Genomic DNA, 27,099 nt, shown 5'->3' on the forward strand with positions numbered 1-27,099 from the left:
ATTAAGTCACCAAATAAGCTAAAAACAAGCAAAAGAACAAAAACAAAGGCAAAACTAGAAAAGAGCTTTAAACATAGAAAGCTGCTATGGCAACAATGAAAATTAAAATAGTAACTCAGAAAAGGAAAATTTCAAAGTGCTTACATGAAAAGCATCAGAGGGGAACTTGAATAGGTCTCAAGTCCAAATCCCCTTCTTGAAAGATCTCAAAAGGTATTTCTAAAATCAAATAAGAGAAGTGAAAACAAAATTTGGGAAAGAAATGAGAGTTATATAAGAGAGTTTATATATATATATATATATATATATATATATATATATATATATATATATTATATATATATATATATATATACAATGAGAGTTTATATAAGTTTGGGAAAGGAAGGACAAAATTGATTAAAGCAAATAATTAAAAAAATACAATTGGTCAAATAAAAAAAAATCCGCAGAAGAAAACAACTCCTTAAAAAGTAGAATTGGCCAAATAGAAAGGTAGGTACAATAATTAACACAAGAAAATAATTCCTTAAAACTGGAACTTTTCCCAGTAAAATCTGGAGTGAAGCAAGGTTGCCCACTATCACCATTGTTATTCAATATTATATTAGAAATGCTAGCCTCAGCAATAAGAGTTGAGAAAGAGATTAAAGGAATTAGAGTAGGCAATGAGGAATCCAAACTATCACTCTTTGCAGATGATATGATGGTACAGTTAGAGAACCCTAGAAATTCAACTAAAAAGCTATTAGAAATAATTCATAACTTTAGCAAAGTTGCAGGATACAAAATAAATCCCCATAAATCCTCAGCATTTTTATACCTCACCAAAAAAACCCAACAGCAAGAAATACAAAGAGAAATTCCATTCAAAATAATTGTCGACAGCATAAAATATTTGGGAATCTATCTACCAAAGGAAAGTCTGGAATTATATGAGCAAAATTACAAAAAAAACTTTTCACACAAATAAAATCAGACTTAAATAATTGGAAAAATATTAAGTGCTCTTGGATAAGCCGAGCAAATATAATAAAGATGATAATACTCTCTAAACTAATCTGTTTATTTAGTGTTATACTAATCAGACTTCCAAGAAAATATTTTAATGATCTAGAAAAAAATAACAACAAAATTCATGTGGAAGAACAAAAGATCAAGAATCTCAAGGGAATTAATGAAAAAAAAATCAAATGAAGGTGGCCTAGCTGTACCTGATCTAAAACTATATTATAAAGCAGCAGTCACCAAAATCATTTGGTACTTAGTTGATCAGTGGAATAGGTTAGTTCACAAGAGAATAGTCAACTATAGCAATCTAGTATTTGACAAATCCAAAGATCCTAACTTTTGGGATAATAATTCATTATTTGACAAAAACTGCTGGGATAACTGGAAATTAGTATGGCAGAAATTAGGCATGGACCCACACTTAACACCATATACCAAGATTAGATCAAAATGAGTCCATGATTTAGGCATAAAGAACGAGATCATAAATAAATTAGAGGAACATAGGATAGTGTATCTCTCAGACTTGTGGAGGAGGAAGAAATCTGTGACCAAAGATGAACTAGAGACCATTACTGATCACAAAATAGAAAATTTTAATTACATCAAATTAAAAAACCTTTGTACAAACAAAACTAATGCAAACAAGATTAGAAGGGAAGCAATAAACTGGGAAAACATCTTCACAGGTAAAGGTTCTGATAAAGGCCTCATTTCCCAAATATATAGAGAATTGACTCTAAGTTATAAGAAATCAAGCCATTGTCCAATGATAAATGGTCAAATGATATGAACAGACAATTTTCAGATGATGAAATTGAGACTATTTCCACTCATATGAAAGAGTGTAGCAAATCACTATTGATCAGAGAAATGCAAATTAAGACAACTCTGAGATACCATTACACACCTGTCAGATTGGCTAAGATGATAGGAAACAATAATGATGAATGTTGGAGGGGATGCGGGAAAACTGGGACACGGATGCATTGTTGGTGGAGTTGTGAACGAATACAACCATTCTGGAGAGCAATCTGGAATTATGCCCCAAAAGTTATCAAACTGTGCATACCCTTTGATCCAGCAGTGCTACTACTGAGCTTATACCCCAAAGAGATACTAAAGAAGGGAAAGGGACCTGTATGTGCCCAAATGTTTGTGGCAGTCCTGTTTGTAGTGGCTAGAAACTGGAAAATAAATGTATACCCATCAACTGGAGAATGGCTGGGTAAATTGTGGCATATGAATGTTATGGAATATTATTGTTCTGTAAGAAATGACCAGTAGGAGGAATACAGAGAGGCTTGGAGAGACTTACATGAACTGATGCTAAGTGAAATGAGCAGAACCAGAAGATCATTATATACTTCAACAATGATACTGTATGAGGATGTATTCTGATGGAAGTGGATTTCTTTGACAAACAGACCTAACTCAGTTCCAACTGATCAACAATGGACAGAAGCAGCTACACTCAATGAAAGAACTCTGGGAAATGAATATAAACTGTTTGCATTTTTGTTTTTCTTCCCGGATTATTTTACCTTCTGAATCCAATTCTCCCTGTGCAACAAGAGAGCTGTTCAATTCTGCACACATATTTTGTATCTAGGATATACTGTAACATATTTAACATATATAGGACTGCTTGCCATCTCAGGGAGGGGGTGAAGGGAAGGAGAGGAAAAATTGGAACAGAAGTCAGTGCAAGGGATAATGTAAAAAAAATTATCCTGGCATGGGTTTTGTCAATAAAAAGTTATTAAGAAATAAATAAATAAATAAAATAATACCTTAAAACTTAGAATTGAGCATGTGGAAGCTAATTATTCCACAAGACATCAAAAATCAGTCAAACAAAATCAAAAGGATGGAAAAAATAGAAGAAACTGTAAAATATATCACTGGAAAAACAACAGACCTAGAACATAGATCCATGAACGATAAGTTAAAAAATACTGGATTATCTGAAAGTTATGATCATAAAATGAGATTGGATGGCACCTTTCAAGAAATTATCAAGAGAAACAGCCTTGATATCTTGCAATCAGAGGATAAACTGGTATTTGAAAGAGTCGACAAATGATTTTCTGAAAAAAAGATCCAAAAATTGAAACTCTAAGGAATATTGTAGAAAAATTATAAAATCATCACTCTTTTCAAATGATATAATGTTATACTTAAACAATCTTAGAGAATTTACCAAAACTAAAAAAAAAAAAAAAAAAAAAACTACTTGAAGTAATTAACACCTTTTAGGAAAGTTGCAAGATATACAATAAATCCCTATACATCATTAGCATTTTTACATATTACCAACAAAACCTAGCAACAAGAAATAGAGAAATTCCGTTTAAAATAACTGTAAACAATATAAAATATTTTCAGCCTAATCCTCATTATAATAATAATCCTCATATCTCTAATGCTTTTAGATTTGGAATGTCCTTCCAACACAGAACTGGCAGATAGTCAGACATAAATATAATATATCCATTCCATTTTAAAAATAAATTGCTCTCAAAAATAGTGATTTATACAATATCAGTCAATAAGTAAATGTAAGAGTTGCTATTCTAGGCTGCTACTCTAGCTATCTAATATTGATTATCATTATATTTCATGTTTATAAAGTGTTTTGTATTTCACAAAACACCTTCCTCCCAACAATCACAACAGAGTAAGAAGTAAAAGTATCATTTTACCCATTTTAAAGATAAGGAAGCTAAAAAGTTAAAAAAAAGGCCAATATTTTATAAATTATAAGTACCAAAGAGAACTTTATAGAGGTTCAGCATTCTTTGCAACATATAATTTTTTGTTGTTTTTGTTATTGTTTTGTTGTTGTTGTTGTTATTGCAAGCAGTGCTAAATTAGAACTCAGGACTTGTCACTAAGGGAACTTTCAACTGTAAAATGAAAGGGTTGAAATACATGATCTCTGGTTCCTTGTAGCACATTTATTTTGATTCTAAGAAGAAAAATAATAGCCAAATGACGTACTTCATGAAATCACTTTTAATCTGATAATTTGGGTTTATCACATTGAGACCAGAATTGCAACTGACAATATCTGCACTTGGGTAAAATGACATATGTGAAAATTGAGGAGAAAGAGGATATCCTGGGGTACAGCTCTATGACATCATAAGATTCCTAAGCTTTGGGAGAGAAGGGCAGAGTAATGGTGAAGAAATCACCCTCATATGAAGCACCATAACTAGACTAATTGATATCATAAATAAAATGTATTTATTTATTTACCTATTTCCAAAGATGAAGGAGAAAAAGGAAAAGAACTTATATGCTCTAAAATGTTTCTAGTAGCTCTCTTTATGATAGCAAAGAACTGGAAATTACAAAGATGTTTATCAATTAGAAATGTCTGAATAAGTTGTAGTATATGATTATGACTAAATATGTCTGTGTTATAAAAATATGATGAGCTCAATCATCATTTAAAAATATAGACATTTGCTAATTAATTAATGGTCAAAGTATATGAGCAGACAATTTTCAAATGATGAAATTAAAGTAATTAATATTCATATGAAACAATGCCCTATATAATTATTGATTAGAAAAATGCAAATTAAAACAACTCTGAGGTACCACTTCACACCTTTCAAATTGGCTAAAATAACAAGAAAAAAAAATAAATATTGCAGGGGATGTGGGAAAACTAGGACACTAATACATTGTTGGTGGAATTGTGAACTTATTCAACCACTCTATAGAGCAACTATTCCTAAAGGGTGATCAAATTGTGCATATCCTTTAATCCAGCAATATCACTTCTGTATCTTCACCTCAAAGAAATGATAATGTAAGATTAACTATGATAGATTAAGATCTCCTCAGCAATACAACAATCCAAATAAATTTCAAGAGTCATAATGAGAAATAGTTTGCACATATAGAAAAAAAATTATACTGAACATATATTGAAACATTATTTTCACTTTTGGGGGAGATTTCTTTCTCATAGTTTTCTCTTTTGTTATGATTCTTCTTTCACAACATGACAAGTGGAAATATATCACTAGCTCTCATGGGGAAGGGAGGGTGAAAGAATGGAGGGAGAAAAAATTGGAACTCAAAATCTTTCAAAAATGAATGTTGAAAACTTAAAAAAAAAATTGAAAGAAATGTTACAGGCAGGAAAATACATTAAAAATGTAGGACAGGAAGCATAACAGCAAAATGATGACAGTGATGATTATAATGAAGGTACTGAAATATGACAGGGGAAATGTCTAGAAAATAACTGGAAGGTAATTTCTGAATTTCTGTGTTTAGTCAATTTATTTATCTAAAATTAAAAGCCATATTCCCCTGTATTTGTTTATTTTCCATAACAGGTCTAATAAAGGACAAAATCCAAGTATATACCTTCTATGGTGCCTCTCTTTTGATTTTCCTTTTCTCTTTTCTCTTTCACTTGCTGCCAGAAGTTCTCTTCTTCATCCCATAGTTCCTTCTCTTCTTTCTAGGGGCTTGGTTCCAGAATTTCATTTCTCATTCATGAAGAAGCATGATACCCTAGAAAGAACAATTGTTCTGAGATAAGTTCTTTATAAATAATTGTTGTTTGATACTGTTATCTTTGTAATTTTGAACAAATAACTTCCCCTCCCCCAAAAGCACTTTGAAAATATCTTATTTGATCCTCACATCAATCCTGCACCCTGGATAGCATTATTATCTCCTTTGTATAGATGAGAAAACAGGCAACAGTTACTTTCCTAGGATCATACAGCTAGTTATTGTCTAAATCCAGATTTGAAACTAGGTCTCCCTGATTCCAAACATAATACATTATCTACTGTCTTATCTCTTTTTATTTATAAAATAAAAATATTGGATCCTAACAGGTCACAAAATCACAGATTTAGAGCTGAAAGGGATCTCTGAGCCTGTGACTAGGTAGTCTCGGAATTCATTTCCAGCTGTGGAATTTTTCTATGATATTGCTTTGTTCTAACATTATAGGCTTTCCCATGAAAGTCATTGGCATCTCTAGAGAAACATGTTTTTGTTCATTTTTTTTTTTTTAATTTCCTCCTAAGAACTCCTCTACTTGTATTACCTAACTCCAGGAAGGGCCTGAAAGACATACTATCTTCACTTCTGGGGAACTTAGTCCCTCTAAATTTCTGTACAAACTTCCAAATCATGGTTTTGTTTTTCAGCTCAACTTTTTTCAAGTCTAATTTTTTTAGCTTCTGAGTTCTAGTTCCAAATTTGTGACTTACGTATACAAAGTAGACAAATTATTATTACTAATATTCAATTGTGATGCTCCCATCAATCATACTTAATGTGGCGCTAAAGGGACAATAACAAGGAAATGTTATTTTCATTAACAAGTTCTTAAATATGCCATCATAAATGTAATCCACAGAGCAAGATTTTCAGTGCCTTTCACTTTAAACCTATTAAACTTGATATTTAAACCACTTACATTGGGAATCTTAATATTTTGTGACATAGATCTCTTTGTCAATTTGGTAAAGCTTACAAAACAGAATAATGTGTTTAAAGTATATTGTAAAACCACATAGTATTACAAGTAGATCAATAACATTGAGATAGTTTTTAAAAAGAAAAAAAAGTTTAGAAACCTACATTTGGGAGTTCCTATTATATAGATATGATGTAGCATAAAATAAGATGAGATTGCAAATCATTAAAGAAAGGTTCTCAAGGAATTAAGTCACATTAGCTTCCTCTCAAAGACTTTTAAAATGTAAACAATCCAGGATTTCTATAAGGTAATTGGAAAACATACTGTTAGCTTATTATATATTATATTTATAATTAGGCTAAGGGTACTTAGTCCTATAGTTGCTCTGAAATACATACATACATACATACATACATATATATATATCAATTTATGTATATACATGTATGTGTATATACACATACACATACATATATACACATAAATAAGTATACATGCTACCCTCTGGCTATTACTTATTTTTTTTTAAAGCAAAGATTTGATGCACCAGTGTTCCAGAAAGTATTCTAACAGCCATTTCAGTATTAAATTGCTATCCATGTAATCTGAAGTCTCTTAAAACACTTTGAACGTTCCTGAATCATATGATTTATATAAAAAAAGTAGTGACTATAGTCTTGAGAAAGGGGAAAATATGCATCTTGAAAATAAAATCATATACTCTATTCTATATAACATTCACTTTTTCATGTTCACTCTTTTAGTTCCATAAAGCAATGTCTTGAAAAGATCACACAGTGTGTTTCTCAGGTAGAGGGACAGACTTGACTTCCACTAAAGTAAATTATTATTTTACTAATTAGAGTTGTGAATAGGTACTGTTTTCCTTAGTGGTCTACCAAGATATCTTTGATCTACCTTTAAGCAGGAATTGTTACATGTGATCTTTTGTTTCCTAAATCTTTAGCACGGTAAATGGCACATAATAGGCACTTAAACAAATACTTATCTACTGACTTACTGATCCCCAAGTAAAAGTAGCCCACAAAATATTCTACTGGATCCAAGAAACTCCCCAAAGTTGATAGGGTGGCCCTTACTTCTGTGATTGACACTGTTTCAGGTCAATGCAAATGAGGGTGGATTTCAACTCAACTGAGCTGTAAAAATGTCAAGGTACTCTGACTTCTAATACATTTTAAATTTAAATACTGAGTTCTTGCTTTGGTTTTCTCTAATTTCCACAGCTTCAGCCACAAGTGTGAAGGAAGGGACAAGATTTGCACCTTGTTGGAAATATCTGAAAATTAAACATCTCTTGTGTGACTTTTCATAGGAGCATGGAGCCTTCATTGTACCCTAGGTGACTCACTATAAAATAAATACAAATGTTCCATAGAAAGCATATTTTTATTATGTTAAAGTATATGAATGTTTAACAATTAACTTTGCCCTAAGTGATGGACTACTTAGGCTATATGTGGTCTTGGCTATTTTCTGTTTTATCTTTTACAAGTGACTGACAAAGGTCTGATCTTGGATAAGAGCAGTCAATTCCATCAGTTCAAGTAATTGAAAAATTAGCACGTTCCTTTGGTTTCTAGAGCCTCAATTTCAAAACTGCCAAATAAACAGTTGGAACTAGAAGATCTCTAAGATCACTTCTTGCTCTAATTCTAAGAATTTATGACTAACCACATTTTGGTTTTCAGTAAAATTTTATTTTGATAATTTGGAATTAAGGCATTGGGAAATGGAATAAGGTGTCTAGTTCCCTCATTCAGGAGGGAAATAAACCAATAGAATGTCTGAAACCTATATGAAAATAAATATAACGCAATATTGCCCTTATCAGAAGTCCTATAATGCACCTAAAACTGAAGGAGAGGGAAATCACTTTACTGATCCCCTAAAACTGTGTCTACCCTTTTGCTACTACTTATTTTGACAAAAGAGCCCTGAAAGCTCAATTTTAGTAAGCCCTTCATCTTTCTTGTACTAGCTTTCCTACTTAATAAAGTCAACCATTAAAGCAATCTTTCTCAATTGACCTAATATTTTAATTTTGCTTGATTTGAGGCAGGGTACAGTAGAGAGCAGTTACTTTAACTAATCTCCATTTTTGAAGCTAATCCCATCTCCTCACAATGAATATTTAGCAATAGCTTCCTTTATTCTCATTAATTCCATTTCCTCATTAGATTTGTGTGGTTCAGAAATGGTGAGGGGTCCCCATTTAATTTAAAAAAAAAAAAAAGCTGGAGAGATCTCTAGAAGCAAAGCAAAGTTTATTATACATTCTCTCCAGAAAGATATCCCATCCTTCAAGAAGACAATGGAAGGGAGGAAGCCCCTCCTGTGGGTAGGGTTAATACTTTAATTCCTAAAGCAAATACCCCCTCCCACCAATGACCCTCATCCTCATTGGCTGAGGATCTCACATTCTAAATGCAAGAACTACCCAAGAAATTGAACTTGACCAGTAAGTACAGAGTTGCCCATATTTGATTGAAATAGGGAGAAAATGATGTGATGGGAGGATACAAGGAAGAGGATTTAGATATGCCCTTAGATCAATGCTCAAAGTCCTTCAGGCCTACTCAAACTCTGAAGTAGATGAAGCCTTACTCGATTTTCACAACTGTCTTGAAAAATCTCACCTCACCTCCTTCAGATTCAAGAACCACTCAAAATATTTAGGGAAGAGTTCAAGTGGTACCAATTCCACCTCTGCCCTGTCATTGTGATCTAATCAAGATATTTTTGCCTTTGTCTGGAATACCTTTATTGCTATAAACCCCACTAGTGCTCCCACCTTGCTGTATGCTATCTTGGTTTATTAATCAACTTCTCTGAATTTTCTCTTCCTGAGTTTTGTCCCTTTGGACAGAGATAATACAGGAGCATAGAATTTTCCCTTTAAAGGTACATATACTCTGAGATTTTTTTTTAATTGTTATTACATGAGAAGGTACAGTTGCTTTGCAGCAACTGTTTGCACTTTTGTACAAATACTGGATTCACAATTCTTTGGTCTTTCTCTTCCTCTTATATGGGTACAAAGTAAGTTACTTCATTTAAAACTCAGAACAGTTTTATAGATGAAACTGGCATTTTGCTTTAGGCAAGGACAGGAAACTAGAGAAAGGTGGAGAAAATATTACCCTCTAGACACAGGATATATTTCCAACCTCTTTTTTTGTGTATAAAATGAGTCTTCAAAGATGTAAATGTGATTTTTTTAATTTTATTTTTTAATTAAATAATTAATTTAAAAATTAAAGATGGAATTTTCCCCACAGCATTATCTAACAAAAGTTTGACATTTTTTACATGATTTTTATATCTCATTGAGTTTTCCTTGTTCCCCCCTCCACAGGTATTATTGACAATGTTTTAAATGTATTTGGCCATCACAGCAACTAGCTAATATTTCTATCATGAATTCCACAAGGGGAAAAATGCCTTCAACAAGGCTGCAAAAGATATTCTGTTACAGTAGCATTGTGGATGTGGAGCAGAGGTGTTCAAGACTTACATTTTTTTCACATAAATGTGAGAATGGAAGCCTGAGGCAATGTGAATACCAGCTCTTCAAACATCAAAGGATCTGTGAATGATTCTTGCTCTGCCCTTGCCATCCTGAATTGGCTTATGCTTGGGGAGCAATTAAAATTAAATAGCCTCTGAACTGCAAAAAGTGAAGAGCTCGAGTTCTGGGCGAGAACATACTCTCTGAGAGCTTTGGTAAGGGAGACATGCATTGTGTCTGTGCAATCTTTTCTGCTTATGGCAAAGTCAGCATTTTTTTCTAATGTAATCATAGTGTGCTATTTTTCTCTGTTATTCTCATTGGGTAGTGTGTATTTATTTGTTTTGGCATTTCTATTGAGTTTACCTTTAAGTGGAACCAAAAATATTCATTTAGATACTATTTGAATACAGTTTTTCACAATCTCACAGAGATTCAAATATCTATCAAATTTGATCCCCAAAATATAATACCATGTAGTAAAATTAAAATGTATCACTTTGGTAAGCATTGCCTCAGTAAAAAAAATAATCTAAACAGATGCAACATAAGCATATTCTCTTATTATTAATAGAAACTTATAGATGTTTGTTAAAGCATGATAAAATGGAATTGACAAATAAGTAAAAGCCCAAATCTGATCCTCTTGCACTAATAATCCTGGGCTAAAAAAATGGGTACTTATATGAATAAGCAAAAAAAAGTAAAATATAAAATTAAATATTTCTTTTTCATGTATTAATATTTTTCTTAAGAAATTTACTTCTTCTATGATATTGTACTTAAATTAATATTAAAATTTATTTTCAACTGTAATATACAACTCTACTGACATAAAGTCAGATGGCTTAAAAGGCTGCGATTAAAAAAGGAAAAAAAAAAACTTGCCAAGCAGAAATCAAAATGAATTACCCATATTTGGATTATTAAGAGTTGACTCTACATGGAGTTATCCCATTTTAATTTGGAAACAGAAAAAGCATGACATAGTATAGTGAAGAAATTATAAAACTGGAAATCAGATGATCTGGGTTCTAGATCTGCCTTTACTATTTTCTTTCTGGTTCTCAGTTTCCTTATTTATAAAATGGGTGATCCTAGTTATACTAGATTATACATTTCTGTTCAGTTCATTTTTTGTCTTTCAATTGATCTACATTCTTATCCATGCATCTTGAATCTATAATATGTTTACATAAGGATAGCACAAATGTGTATATATGTATGTATTTATATATATATGTATATATATACACATGTATAAATATGTATTCATATATGTGTGTGTATATATATATATATATATACACAGAGACATATCTATCTATATGGGAAAGAAAGGGAATTCAAGTCAAAGGTAACAATTTAGCACAATTTTAATGAGAAAAGTTTCTTTGAGTTAGAAAAACTGTAAAATTCTATGGGAAATCAATGTTAAAAATATAGAACTGGCTGACGTATTAAAATATTGCTATATATGATGTTCAATGATTTTTTCATAGATTCTTAAAAATGACTTTTTAAAGGAAGTAGAATATATAGCTTTCTATTGTTATTTTTCACTTCTTTCAAAATATCCACAATTTTTTAAGTGTTGAGTTTTCCTTCACTCATCACATACAGGCATGTCAACCTATAACAGATAAATATGTTATTTCCATGTTTGTAGACTTTGCTGATTAATGGTCACTGTTTAAAATCACTGTCCAATGAGTCACCATTGAAAACCAAAGGTAAACAAACATCCTTCCTGGGAGTCCTACTAGGCTTATTTTAGTTTTTTTTTTTTTTAAATTCATTTGAATACATATTTATGTAGAAATTCCTGTGTTCCAAACACAACACTAGCCACTTTATTATGAACAGATCTGAAGTATGGCTCCTACCCACAGTGCACTTATCCTTTGACTTCAACTCTTTTTCTTTTTGTGAAGACATTTCCCCTATTCTTTATCAAGTTTTATTGAGCTTTTCTCTAGCCCTTGAAAGGACTCTGGGTTAGTTTACTCATTGCTTAATTTGATTTTACCTTCAAGTGAAGAACAAATTGATCAGTATAGTAAAATGTATTCCCAGATGATATTGAAAATATCCACTCAATGATTCCCAATGATACTAAAGTTTTATTTTGTCATTTATCATAAGCAATTTATGTTTCATCTATGAATAGGTTACTAGTACGTATATATTTAAAATTCAAGATAATATATAATTGAAATAAAAGAAATATTTTAATGGATCCACTGGTTGTACTCCTGTTTACCAGGAGATCAAAATAAAGAGGAAGTGAATAGGCAGATCCATGGCAGCTCTAATAATTGTATAAAAATAGATATTAGGTTGAACTTTACATTTAGACACTAGGGATATATTACCAAGAAATTGTCAAAATTATTTTTTTAAAGCAATAACAAAGCCAAGAAGTCATTTATTTAACTTGCAAAATGTATTTTTAATTATATTTCAGTCTGTTCTAATGAAATGAAAAATACAATCTTATTAAGAAATAAGTTTTGCTGGGCTACCCTTTGATCCAGTAGAAACACTGGGCTTGTATCCCAAAGTGATCTTAAAGCAAGAAAAGGGACCCACAGGTGAAAAAAAATGTTTGTGGCAGCCCTTTTTGTAGTGGCAAGAAACCAGAAACTGAGTGGATGCCCATCAGTTGGACAATGGCTGAAAAGTTTATGGTATATGAATGCTATGGAATATTATTGTTTTGTAAAAATGAACATGAAGATGATTTTAGAGAAGCCTGGAGAGACATATGAACTGATGCTAACTGATATAAGTAGAACCAGGAGATCATTGTACATATCAACAACAAGATTATATGATGATCAATTCTGATGGACTTGGCTCTTCTCAACAATGAGATGATTGAGGTCAGCTCCAAGGGTCTTGTGATGAAGAGAGCCATTTATACCTAGAAAGGGAACTATGGGAACTGAATGTGCACCACAACATAGTATTTTCACTCTTTTTATTGTTTGCTTGCATTGTGTTTTCTTTCTCATTTTTTTTTCCCTTTTTGGTCTGATTTTACTTGTACAGTATGCTAATTGTAGAAATATGTATAGAAGAATTACCCATATTTAACATATATTAGATTACTTGCCATCTAGGGAAAAGGGTGAAAGTAAGGGAGGAAAAAAAATGGAATGCAAGGTTTTGTAAAGGTGAATGTTGAAAATTATCTATGTATATGTTCTGAAAATAAAAAAAGTTAAAAAAAAAAAAGAAATGAATTTTGGTTCTGGTCTCTCTCTATTTATTTCTCCTCTCTATCTCTGTCTGTCATTTTATAGTATGTCCTTAGTGAATAATGATTTCTAATAACACAGAAATTTTTAACAAAATGTGTCTTGTTATGCAAAGATGCTCTTGTCCTCAATTTCCACACTTGTAGAAAGTTCATACTAGATTGTCTTTAAGATGCTTTCCACTATTAAGACCCTATGTCTCACTGACATATACTTAATGTTGCCAAGTCTTGCGTTTCTATCTTGAAAATATTTCTCTATTTCATTTTCTCCACTCACACCACTCATGCTGTATTTTTGTATAAGCCCCCATCACCTCAAGCCTCAACTATTTCCCTGGCATTCTGGGAAGTCACCCACTTCTAATATCTCCTCATTCAAGTCCATCTTTCATTCAACTCCCAAAGGTATCTCCCTCAAGTACAGATCTTACTAAGCCACTTCCTAAACAAAACATGAGAGTGACTTCCTATTACCTCCAGGACCAAATATAGAATCATTTGTTTGATTCTAAACCTTTTTCCAGTCTGGTCCTTCCCACATTTCCAATACTTTTACCAATATTTCTCTCCAGATTCTTTACAAATCTAAGGCTATTCCTCTCATATAACAACCCATTTCTATTCTTTCTGTCGTTCCATTGACTATCACCTATGCCTGAAAAACTCTTGCTTTTTCCTTGGCTTCCTTCAAGACCAGGTTAAATGTTATCTTTCACAAGACTTTTTTTTTTATTCTCTTTCCCTATCTCCCAATCTTGGTATTACCTTCCTTTTGAACTAACATCATTTGCATTGTCTAGATCCTCTATACACACAATTGTTTGTTTATATGTTATCTGTCTCACTAGAATATGAGCTCTTTGGAGTATATCCATGTATTTTGGCTTTCTTTATATCCCTGCTAGTTAGTATAATACCTGAAAGCTAGTAAATACATATAATTGTTCATGAACTGACAGACTTTCTTGAAATATTTTTCCTACTGTTTCATATACATAAACTCATATATAATGCCAGTTTGGGGAGTGGTCATGCTAGGTAGTGACCCACCCCAAATCTCTTAAAATCTTTTTTTACAGCAACTCATTCCATTTAATGGACTTTTTGTTTTTTGTTATCTTGTCTCTTATATTTTTGGCTTGCCTTTTCCTTTAAATTATATATTATAATTTTAGTCTCATCACTCTGCAACCCTTTTCTAGCCAGTTATCAATATGACAGGTTACTTTAACTTTTGTCTTACTTTCATTTACAATAGGACTCCATGGAGTCAAAAAGTCAAAATGGAGACATTTTGGGGGAAGAAGGTAACGGGGGGATTTACATGGACCCATCCAACAGATTGAACATTCTCAGGAATACGTTTTCAATTAAATGTAATTAATCTCACAGAAATTTGTGGGGGGGAAAAGATCTTTTAAGGTAAAAAGAGCTATATAACCATTTGGAGTGATTAATCCTTCACTTAAATACCCATTCCAAGGTTAACAAGGGAAATACTATTTTTGAAATATAGCTACAATTGGGGCTATTGAAATTCTCATAGTATAGATGAAGGCAAACATGAATAATGTAGAGGCACCATCTCCAGAGTAAAGTGAACACACAAAAGATGTGAGCCACCCCTTAGGAACAATGAAACAGTAGGAGTGCTGAAACATTTAAATTAAATCCCATCCTAGTAGGTAAGGTACTCCCTGAGAGAATAAGTTGGAGATAATTAACTCTTCTAGGCCTCTGGGGTATCACTTAATATGTAACTGAATATATAATAATGAATATATATGTGGAATATTGAGTTCAGAATTATGCATAAAGAAAGAAATTAAAATCTGAAGGTCTCAAAAGCTGACATGGTCATCCCATGTTGAATAACTCATAGCTTTCTTATATGATACTGTTTCATAGAACTTTTGCAGTCTGTCATAATGCTTTCATTTAACTACCTACTATGTAAATCTGCTACTAACTAGATGAGATTTTTTTTAATTGAAAAGATTTTAAAATCAGCCAAATGTCAAATTCTTTTCAACCAATTTTTTCCACTAAGATTCATTCTAGATATTATATTCAGAGACTGCCCACTATTATTCCTTATATTTAGTTTATTCTCTCAGTTTAAAACTTTTGATGTATTACCTTGTCTTGATGGTTCTGAAAAGAGAAAAGTCCCCTGGGAAAATAGTTCTCCTTTGCTAATCAATGTAATCGATTTATTGATAAATGTAATTATGGAACTATCTTTTGTCACTTTTAGCTACCTGTGTATTTATTAATACAAGCCATAAGGTAAGAAGTAGATTACTTCACTGGTTTGTTTGGAACGAGTTCTGCTTCTATGTATGCTTGTCGTTTTCTCTGTGTCATGGGCATTACCTCAAGTAAATTGTCCAACTCTGAGATTCATGTTTTCTCAAATATAAAAGAGAGAATGATACTTACTTTATTGTCTTTGGCAGCTATTTGTTCTATGACCAGATGTCAGTCAATTCTCCAAAGCATTCATTAAGCACCTACTGTGGATATGGCAAAGGGCAGCAAAGATGGAGCAGTGAACAGACTGTCAGAATTGGAGTCACAAAAACCTGAGTTCAAATCCAACCTCAGACACTGACTAATTCTGTGATCCTGGTTTAATCAATTAACATTGATCAACTGAGTTTCCACATCTGTAAAGTGACCTTGAGAAAAAAAAATATAGCAAATCAATGCAGAATCCTTTTCAAGAAAACTCCCAAATAGGGCCATGCAAAATTTGAGGTAAATAAAGATGTGGGTAAAGTATTATTTCAATAGGTCTTGAAGAAACTAAAACAACAGTGACAACAGAATTGTCCCTTTTGTTATATGCTTATATTCCACTAAATAGCAGGATACAACCTATACTTTGGGAAGAAGCTATTTACCGAAACATACAGGAAAGTGCTAATATATACGTGGTAACTAAACTGATCCTAAAGGTAAGTTATTGAATTAAGGAAAGAGCAGAGAAGAATCCACTAAATGAGTTGAAAGATCAAAAGATAGAATATTGGTAAGTCATTTGTACACTAAAAAGCTGAAGATATGAGGAGATGCCATTTCCCAGAAAATGCTAGGAAAGAGCTAATATATAGGGGGCAACTAAACTGATCCTTAAAATAAGTTATAGAATTAAAGAAAGAGCAGGAGAGGAATCCATTAGCTGAATTGGTGGATCAAAAGATGGAATATTGGTAAAAATCCTTTGCACATAAAAAGCTGCAGATACATCAGTTATCATCATGAACATCTTTAACATCAGCATAATCACCTATGACATCAGAGAGGTAATGGAATACAGTGGAAAGAACAATGGATTTCAACTGAGAGGACCTGGGATCATATCACATTTGTGTTATTTACTACCTGTGTGACTCAGAGGTATTCAATTTAACCTCTCTGGGCCTAATTAAAACTAAAATTAGGGAGTTGTGATACATACCTTTTTAGCTGTAAAATAAAAGGCTTGTACTGAATGTAAATTTTTGAAAATAGAAATTGTTTTTCTTTGTTGGTCGTATTTGTCCCAGTGCCTAGTATGGTGGCTGGTGTATAGTTTAACCTAAACTCTTTTCCTATGGCATAGCATGGTCTTGAGGGTCAGAAAGACAAAGCTTCCGAAAGCATTTTGTAAGCCCTAAGGCACTATGCAAATGTCAGCTATCATCATAATTGCTCTGCACTGCTAATATCTGTTTGTGATGACAAAGTTTGTACATGAAGCCAAGGAAACATAGGCCTTCTTTGCATAATACATGGAGAGAAATTAACATGGTATTTTTTTTTTCATTTACTTTTGAGCCAAATGCTTCTATATTATAAAATGATGGGTAATCTGTACTGTCTGCTGCTGATCTGTATTCATATCTATATTTATATCTAAATCTATTCTATCTACCTACATATCTACCTATCTACCAGTCTATCAATCTATCTCCCTCTTATGCTGTCCATGGCCCTTTTTGTCCTTCACAAATACAGAGAGGAGCATATGGACTTATACATCCATGAACACAGTCAAAGTCTGTCATTCTTGTTACCCATAAGACAATGATATTGCTCAAGGGAGGAGAGCATTACTGTTGTTCAGTTTTTATCTGACTGCAAGCAAGCTTCTCATGGAGAGAAATTATGTTGGATTCAATTTCCTTGTCAAGTATGTTTCTTTTCTTGCTGGGTGGCATTTTTTTCTGATTATGTTTTCATCATTTTCTGCTGATTATATTACTTATAGCACTCTTCACACATGGTAGTTTCAGTTTGACAAAAATTTTTAATAATATATTCATGTTTTTTAGACAAATAATGAGCAGATGGAAGCAAAAACTACCCCTAGAGTACCACAAAAGACTCCAGCAAGGCAAAGTAGCCATATCATGGATTGTTGACATCAAATGCTATTTGCCGACTAAATTATCATAACTGCAAAAATATAAATGTACTTCACTGAGCTAGGGTTGGAGACAATAGGAAAATCTTTGCACAAGTTACTTTTAACATCTCAAATTATAACATTTAGCTTGGAGAGTCACAACATAGCATGATAGCACCGAAAAACAGCAATTACAACAAGGGAAAATAAGACACACCTAGAAAGTTATCAAATTAAAGTACATTCATTATTGTTAGTAGAAGTTTGAACTGGTCTGCTTATTTTCTAAATTTTGAAATTATGGCCAAATTATGCATACCCTTTAATCCAATAATACCACTACTAGGCCTGTAGGTCAAACAGTTCAGAGCAAAAGGATAGTGCCCAAATATACAACAATATTTTAATAAATCTTTTTTTATGTTAGCAAATAACTGGAAAGTGAGGGGATGCACCCCGATAGAGGAATGATTGAGCAAGACCTGGTATATGATTGTGATAGAATGCTACTGCACTGTAAGAAATAATGAAATGAATGGTTTCAAAAAACTATTAATATTTTTATGCAATGCAAGGGAAAGTGAACAGAACTAGGAAAAATAAATAGGAATAATGTTGTAATGGCAATCTAATGAGAAAGACTTAGCTATTCTGATCAATACAATGTTCCACAACAATTCCAAAGGACCCATGATTAAAAAATCTATCTACCTTTGAAGAGAGAGAAATAATAACTGAGTTACTAAAGCATATTTTCTTTCATCTTATTTTATTTTTTTTCCTTTAGCAACATGAATAATGCAGAAAACCATCATTATGACCTTGCATTAAAAAGAGCTAATAATCATGGGAAGGGGGCAAGGGAGAAACTTGGTCATCTGATTTAATCAGTTTGAGGAACATATGGTATGGAAATTGTCTCAACCAAAGAATATTAGCAACTAAGTTAAAATTTATACTTTTAGAAAACTTTCTGATACCCTAAGAGATGACATAGCTTTCAATCACATATAACAGATATCAGAAGCAGGTTTTTAATTTTGTTTTTCCTGAATTTCTGGCCAATATAGGCAATTATTCATTATGGCATTCTGCCTCTCAAGATTGAAATATGTCCATAATAGCCCAAACCATCTATTCTCTCAGGTAATAGCTCTCTCTTTCCCACTGACCCTACCCTTATCAAACACTCTAAAAGGGAAAGGAATATGAACTTATTAAGTCTATACTATATGCCAGATATTTTAATAATTTTTTACAAATATTATCTCATTTACTTTTATTTGAAAATAAAATGGAATTTCTCTGAATCTATTCAATAGTCTACTTCAACAATCATTCATACAATTGTGTTTTTATAATTTTTTTTCTGCTGATTTTAACTTTAACTTCCAGGGTGCTCTAGTCAAAATAATATTTTATTCATCCATAAATATCTAAAAAGGAAGTCCACTACCATTTAATTGACTGAGGTATAAAACTTGTCTATGTGAAAAAATAACACCATGAATACAATATATGTGTGCCTCTGAATTAGTAAGAAAGTTCACACATGCTTTTAGAGATGACTACTTACATTATCCTGCATATAAAATTAGGATAAGCTTTTGAAAAAAAAAGTGAAATCTATAGGTAAAGGAAAGAAGTAGATCTGTGCTTTCATTTTTCTAAACAAATAAATAAACAACAAAAAGACCTTCTTCCCTCAGTCCTGGAGCACACTCTTGAGCAGAATTTAAATTACTTGTCCAAGGCCACATAGTCAGAATGTGTAAGAGGTAGCATGTGAACTAAGGTCTTTCTCTTTCCAAAATCATGGTAGATAGATAGATAGACAGGCAAACAGATAAATGGTTATATTAAGAATAAATTATTTTTCATCTTTGTAAGCCATTTTACAAACATTAGATAAAAGCACAAAGAGCTAAAAATTCCTTGGCTAGTCTTGGTGGCTAGCCCATCATAATCTATTGACATAGGTGGCTGTCTTAAAAACACATCAAAATTATTAATTTCTGAGAGATATAATCCCAGAGTTATTCTGTTTATGGCTAATTTTTTCTTTATATCTATGTTCCATTGAATTATATATCCATGGGGAAATGACATGTCTTAGCTTATTCTATTAATTCTCTATCTTGAGCATAAAGAAATTAAATGATTCATAAATGATTAATTTGCATTTCTGTTTTATTCTAGGAAGATAACGATGTCCATTGTTTGCAAAGAACTTTTATGCTTGATATTAGGAAAAAAAATGTCCTAATTATAATTGTCCAAAAATGGAATGGACCACCTTATTAGATAATGAACTGCCCATTTTGGAGGTTTTCAAGCAGAAACTGAATAATCCATTGTAGGGTATAATATGGTGAAATTTCTTTCATGGATCATCAATTTAGAGGGAATTGAGGTTCAGAGAGGTAAATCTTGTTCCTAAAATATATGGATTAAAAATTTGGTAAAACTAAGGTTATACACTGAAATGTTGCCAGAGGAAGAACTGAAACTCACATCTTCCCAACTTCAAATCCAACACAGATTTGGAATGGACCAAATGACCTCTGGAGTCCTTTGGACCTATTAAATTATGTTATTCTGTGATTCCTTGATATCTGAACTTTTCCTAATTGCTTGGATTTGCTTGTTTCAGAGATGGGAAAATCTTAGTAGAGGTTTCAAGATATTGAGAAGTTTTGTTCTTTATAAATAAAGATTTGCATGTATATAGTCTATTTATAGAATTGTAGGCTCCAAGTATACAAAATAAAATGTAACAGAAATTTAAAGTTTCATAGAAAATAAAGGTAGGTAATGAGTCAATCTTGGTGATCAAGGTCAAGTTATTAACCATTCTTAATGTTCAGAAGGACTCAATGAATATAATCCTCCTTTTCTCTCTTATTAGACTTAGAAAAATCATACTCTAAATTTACCACAACCTAATGCTCCTTCATTAACCTCCTCTTTATTTCTCTCTTTTACTTTCCCCTCCTTTGCTTTCCCCTCCTTTGCCCTCATTTCCTTTCCTCTCCCCACCTTTCCTTTCCTTTTCTTTTTTCTTTATTTTCTTATTTTATTTTCATTTTTATAACTGCACATAAAACTAAAAGGGTCAGTAAAATTGTTGATATCATCAGAAAGAATATATTGAATGAAACAATAAATGAAAGTATATTTTTTCATAAAATGAAAGCATATTTTTCATAAAATTTCCTTTCATTTCATTTTCATAGAAATTTCATTTCTAAATAGCCACAGAAAAGAAATGTGGTATGATAGAAAGAATACTAGATTTGGTGTCAAAAGGACCTTTTTTTAAATCTTACCTCATACACCATCAATTTCTCATCTCTTAATATCTCTTAGTCTCCTCATCTGTAAAACAGGGGTAATAAGAGCCCCTTACTCATAGGGTGATAGTGAGGATCAAATCAAATTAAATAATCTATGTTGTATTGTCATTATTTATCTATGAAGTTATGAGGCTAACCTAAGAAACCCCTAAGATTCTCTCAAGCTTTAAATTCTATGATGTCATAATTAAGAATGTAAAAAAATGAATCCTGGAATGGGACTTTTCTATGCACTTGACTAATAATGAAAATTTTGACAGTGTCAGTTCTATGCATAAAAGAAGGTAGAAGTTGCTGTAAAATCAGAATTTAAAGTTCACTATAAATATCCCTTTTAGATGACTTTCAACACAACTGAAATTCCCAGTTACATTTGAATTGTATCACTGTATTTGAAAGGTCTCTCCCAATTCTCAATTAAGCTCACACATCCATATGTAGAATTCAAAATTTCTCAACCAAGGGAATTCTTATTCTCTTACCTTCTTCCCTCAACTAAAGGACTTTAATTATATCAACAACAACAACAAAAAAGGCATTGAGCGCCATTATGATTATATGAGTGGTTTAAAATCATGGTGATTACTTACATAGGGGCTATCTGGGGGACCAATCAGTAGATTCAGTATATCCCTGCAAAGATCCCCCAAAACTCCCATGGTAATTATGGAAATCAAACAAAGGAAGAAAGAGATGCAAAATGTCTCTCCATCTATCTGTTTGTCTCTCTATATATCAACCAATATATATTTATATGTCTCTCTCTCTCTCTCTCTCTCTCTCTCTCTCTCTCTCTCTCTCTCTCTCTCTCTCTATATATATATATATATATATATATATATATATATGCATATCTATCTATATTGTATCTATCTCTCTATCATTAGGGATTTGCATTATGCTTAGCAAGCAGTCCTAATTTTGGGCCTGAGTCCCCCAGCTTGTATATCACATCAGCACCATAGGATCACTCCTAGATCCCCAAGGCGATATGGTAGACAGTGTGAAGATTATGTTGTGCTCATGGTGTCCTTTTTATGTCTTGATACAACCTGCACCTTGTTACAACTTGCATAGTGTCTGGAAATTTTTTTCCCCCTTTGGAATGGCTTTCACCCCAATAGTATGTCTTTCATCAATTGGAACCCCATGCCATCCTTGGTTATTCTGTTTGACAAAAATATTCTTTCATGTTACTTAATTTATATTTTTATAAGTCAATGAATCAATAAATATTTAAGTGATGATTATGTGAAATGCAATGTGAAAAAAAAAAGGTTTTAAAAAGCCTCACAAAACTTGGACTTCCACAAATAGCTAAAAGAAATGGTCCTCTTTAATGTGGCCCAATTTTTTCCTTAACAAGCTGTAATATATGGAAACTTTGGGATGTAGGGTATGCTAGTATTATTATTATCTCCATTATACAAATGAGCAAATTTAGACTGAGCTGGTAAGTAATTTGCCTGAAGTCAAAATCACTGGTAAGTTACGGAACTGAAACTTGACTTCAGGAAAGTTACAGAATAGGGTCAACTACAGACAGAATAGAAGTGGCATTGAGTGGCTTATGAGTCCATTATTATTTAGGGAAAAAAAAAGAAAACTTGTTTTTCGCTGAAATAGGTTTATGTTGATGAAATATGTTGAACAGTCCTTTTCTTTTCTAACTTTTTTTAAATCAATGAACTGGCAATAATGTGATCTTTAAACTGTTGATAATATACTCACTAGATTTGCTAAAAAATACTTTTTAATGGGCAGTGACATAGTAAGGGTCCAAGTATCATATATATTACTTGAAGGAAAGGAACTCGAAATAGGAGTGGGGCATAAAGCAATATGTCAATAATAAATAAAATTTAAAGTATTGTATTAATAATATTTATCATGTAATAATATTATATTATATAATCACATATTATATATTATTTGTAATAACTTAAGAGAAAAGTAAAGGAGAAGATCTTTTACTTTTACCAGTTCATGAGGGTATGAAATGGAAGGAAGAGCCTTGCTCACCACAGCTTCAGGAGTTTGAAGCCTCTTGGAATATAATTCCCATTCCTTTGTTTCCTGTCTTTTCTATTTTCAAAACTTCAATGAATCAGGAAAAATTTAAGCATTAAGGGATTGAGGTTGTCCATGGAACAATCGAACAGCCTTCTTGAGTCTTAATTTCCCCTTCAGTTTATAAAATGGGTTCATCCTACCTCAGCTTTGCACCTTCTTTTCACTACATAAATGTCAGAAGGAAGATGAGAATACGAATTGAGTGATGTTATTGTCTATTTCAGAGAGACTGTTGTCTTGAAAGTCACTAGGAAAGATAGGAAAACTGCCGTCGACTCCTTGAAGAGGGAACACTGGTGTAAAAGTGGGGATAGAAAAAAGAACAAAACAAGTGGAAATAAAGATACATATATGTATGATCATAAGCCTTCCATGGTCTTTACTCCATCTAGCCCCAAATTAAAAATAATTTACTATCCCCACTAAGGCTATGAACATGTTAGAAGCCAGATAGCTGTTCAATAAAGATACAGTGTCCCTGTAGTTCTCCAAAATTATTATCAAATTTGGTAATTAAACACACACACACACACAAAGAAATATATTCCCTTGACTTGAGTGGTCATGTTTCTTTTTAGTATTGTGGTAAGATTTTGCCAGAACTTTTATTCAGAGGACCAATAAATTCTGAAGTGATTGATATAGGAAAAAAAGATACAGAAAGAGGAGGCAGATAGAAAATAAGACAGAAGGAAACCAACTCTTTCTGATAAAATCTCATGGATATACTGTAAAATATCTGAAGAAGATTTGATGTTGAATACTAGGGAATGGTTATAAGGAAAAAACAGTAAAGCTTTGTCATGGGCCAGAACTCTGAACTTGAAACAAAGGATTCTTATAAGGTACTTAGTGGAATTGATAGAGACAATAGTTATCTAATTTAGCATGGTTCAGTATGATTGATTTAATCCTACAAGGAGAAGTTATAGGCCACAACCTGAAACTAAGTGGAATCGAGGAGACAATGGCTAAATCTAATTTAGCATTGGCTTAATCCTACAACAAATAATGGTTTCCTAGTGATATAATGATTGGTGTGGAATATATAAGAGGAAGCTCTCAGGGCCAAAAAAGGCAGGCACACTAGAAGCTTTCAGAGGCTGAGACAGATTCATTCCATTGTCCACCTCTATGGTGGTTGGAGGCTGAAACAGAAACCTTTGGATTCGGAAACATTTGGAGGGAGCTAGAGGCAGAAGCTGGCAGAGGCAAAGGACTGGCAGCAGGAGCTCTCTGTAGCAAGGAGATAGGCCTCTAAGAAAGCTTAACTGGGCCCCAGGAAAGGCTTTTGAAGTTTCGAAAGTGATAATAAAGAATTTGGCCTTTAACACCTGGCTGCACTTGTGGTAATTATTGAACTGAAAAGAAGGCTGCCTCCAGAGACCCCAAGAAAACCTCAACAGAGAACTTACATTTTAGAGAGAATATTACAAAATCTCTAAAAGGTTTGCTTTCTAGGGACAAGCAACCAATATTTATAACTGGCCAAAGTGGTTGGGTATCCTAGGCATGGCATCAGTCTTCATGAAGGAATGTCAAAATTTTATTCACTAATATGATATAATATTGCATATATAAGTAATTTATTGGGGAAATCGGGAGTCAAAGGTAATTTCTGCATAGTAAAGTAAAGCACTTAGGGAAGTCATTCAGAGCCTTGATGGAATTATAATTACTGAAAAGGGTATAATGCTTTGAATGTGTATGGAGAGGGAATATCATCATAACATTTTTTGCCAATAACTTTTAGTTTTCTTCCCATCTGTTTGATTTGCAATTATAAGTTGATAACCATTTGGTTAGACCTTAACAACATAATTATCAATAGGGGAGTACTTGACCAATAAACCCCAGAGTATTCCTTCTTTTGTTGACAAAATCACAGTATAGAAAACAGATAATGACATATAAAATCTTAACTAAGTACAGCATATGAAGTTCCTTCATCCAAACTGATTGAAAAGAGGCAGCTAGACACTGTCTGAAGAAAGACTGACTATATCCATGGTGACCTTCTAAAGAATGGATTGGGTCTGGAATCAAAGATTGAGGAAGCTGATCCCTGCAGATGAACATTGAAGAAATTTCCAGTTTATGTGAGGGACTGCTTTTCTTTTATTTTTGGTTTCAGTGAGTGCAATGAAGGAGAAATGATTCCCAACTCTCCATTCATATTCTCCTCCCTCATTAGTTGAAAGTGTCTTTCAGTGGAGCAAATTATCCAAGGAGAGAATTCTTAGTAATCAGATGACAAGACTAGGGAATCCAGATCAGTAACCTACCCATCAGAGATAGTATGTTCAATGTAAAGAGAATGAGGATTCCACAAAAAAAGGGGGGTATCATCAGGATCCTGGAATATCAGAGATGTGAAATTTCTTGGCCATGTGTGTTCACTAACTGAATGACTTTAAACTAGTTTACTGTTTGTGTGCACTCTAATTTCTTTTTTGTTGTTGTTGTTGTTGTTGTTGTTGTTGTTGTAAAATTTTCTCTTTGATCTGGATTTTTTGAAATCTAGCAATAATATTCCTTTTTTTTTTCTTGTAGGAATTCTTTGAAGTGGCAATTGGTGGATTTTTAAAAAATCTATATTTCTACTTTCCCATCTTGTTCTATCACTTCAGGATAAATTTCTTTGCTTATTGTCTGTATTGTTGTGTCAAGGTTCTTTTTTTTTTTTTTTTTTTGTCACAGCTTTCAGTTAGTCCAATATGTTAGTTCAATTAGTCTCTAATGTTCTCTTCTTGATAAATTCTCCAGATATATACTTTTTTTCCTTGCAAAATATTTCACATTTCTTTATTTTTTTAATTATTTATATTTTGCTTTGTCATTTGTTTGTCTCTTACAACTTCACTGGTTTTCTCTTGCTCAAATCTAATTTTCAAAGAATAAGTTCCTTGTTTAAAACTCCAGTTCTCCTTTTTACCTTGGTTGAGTTTCTTTTCATAATATTCTTTATTTTTCTTGGATAGTTCTTATTTTAAAAAAAAAAAGCGAAAGTTTTTTCTCAATCTTATCTCATTTGATTTTTATTTTTTGAGTTCAATAAATTCTCTCTTCGCAGGGAGTCATTTAAGATTAGTCTTTGGAATAGAAGATTTGTTTTTACTTTACTATCTTCCTCTGAAAATGAACCTATCTTCCCTATTCCCATTGTAAGATTCTATGGCAGGATTATTTCTCCTTTGCCAGTTCATTTTTTAAAAATGCAATAAATTTGCCAGTTCATTAAAAAAAATGAAATAAGTTAATTAAAAATTATTAGTGTAACTACTTCTAATCATTGGGTAGGAGAATAGTTCCTCTGGCTTCACTTCAATTCTTCCTTCTGGTTTCTTTTATAATGTCCACAGCCAGCAGCATCCCTGTCCCCTTGTATGCACCTTCAGTGTGATGGTTTCTTCTCTCCTAAGGCCACATCTCTGTAGCCCAGCTGGGTCTAGTGTTTCTGATCAGCAGAAGTGGCCTCAGTCTGTCCAGAGCTCAGAACTATGACTTCCATGCCATTTTGGAGGTTAGGTAATGGCTGAGGATGCCTTACACCTCAATTAGCCCCAGGGTCCTGTTGACTGTTTCTGTGGAACTAGCCTTGACCTGTTTACTCTTTCTTCACACCAGTCAAACTGATCCCGGGGTCTTTTTTTTCCCTCAAGCTATCCAAGGAGGACCTCTGTTTTGACCCACGTCTTATTTGTTTTTCACCTGTCTATGTTCACCCTGAGGTACAATCATGTTTTGTTTGTGAGGGAAAATCTTGAGAGTTAAAATTTTTTTGATCTACTCCAACATCTTCCCCAAATCCTCCTATTAGTTTAAATTTTAAAAAATCCAAAAATCAATTTTTCAATCCTGCATTTATATTTTTTTCATATTCAAACAACCATTTAAAATGTGAATTGATTTGCAACTACTTTAGCTAAATTCAGGTGGTACTAAAGCCAAACTAAGCCATTTTCAAAATGTAATTTAAAGACTAATTAAATAGCTCAGGAT

The sequence above is a fragment of the Antechinus flavipes genome, chromosome 6, assembly GCF_016432865.1.
Source record: "Antechinus flavipes isolate AdamAnt ecotype Samford, QLD, Australia chromosome 6, AdamAnt_v2, whole genome shotgun sequence".
NCBI lineage: Eukaryota > Metazoa > Chordata > Mammalia > Dasyuromorphia > Dasyuridae > Antechinus > Antechinus flavipes.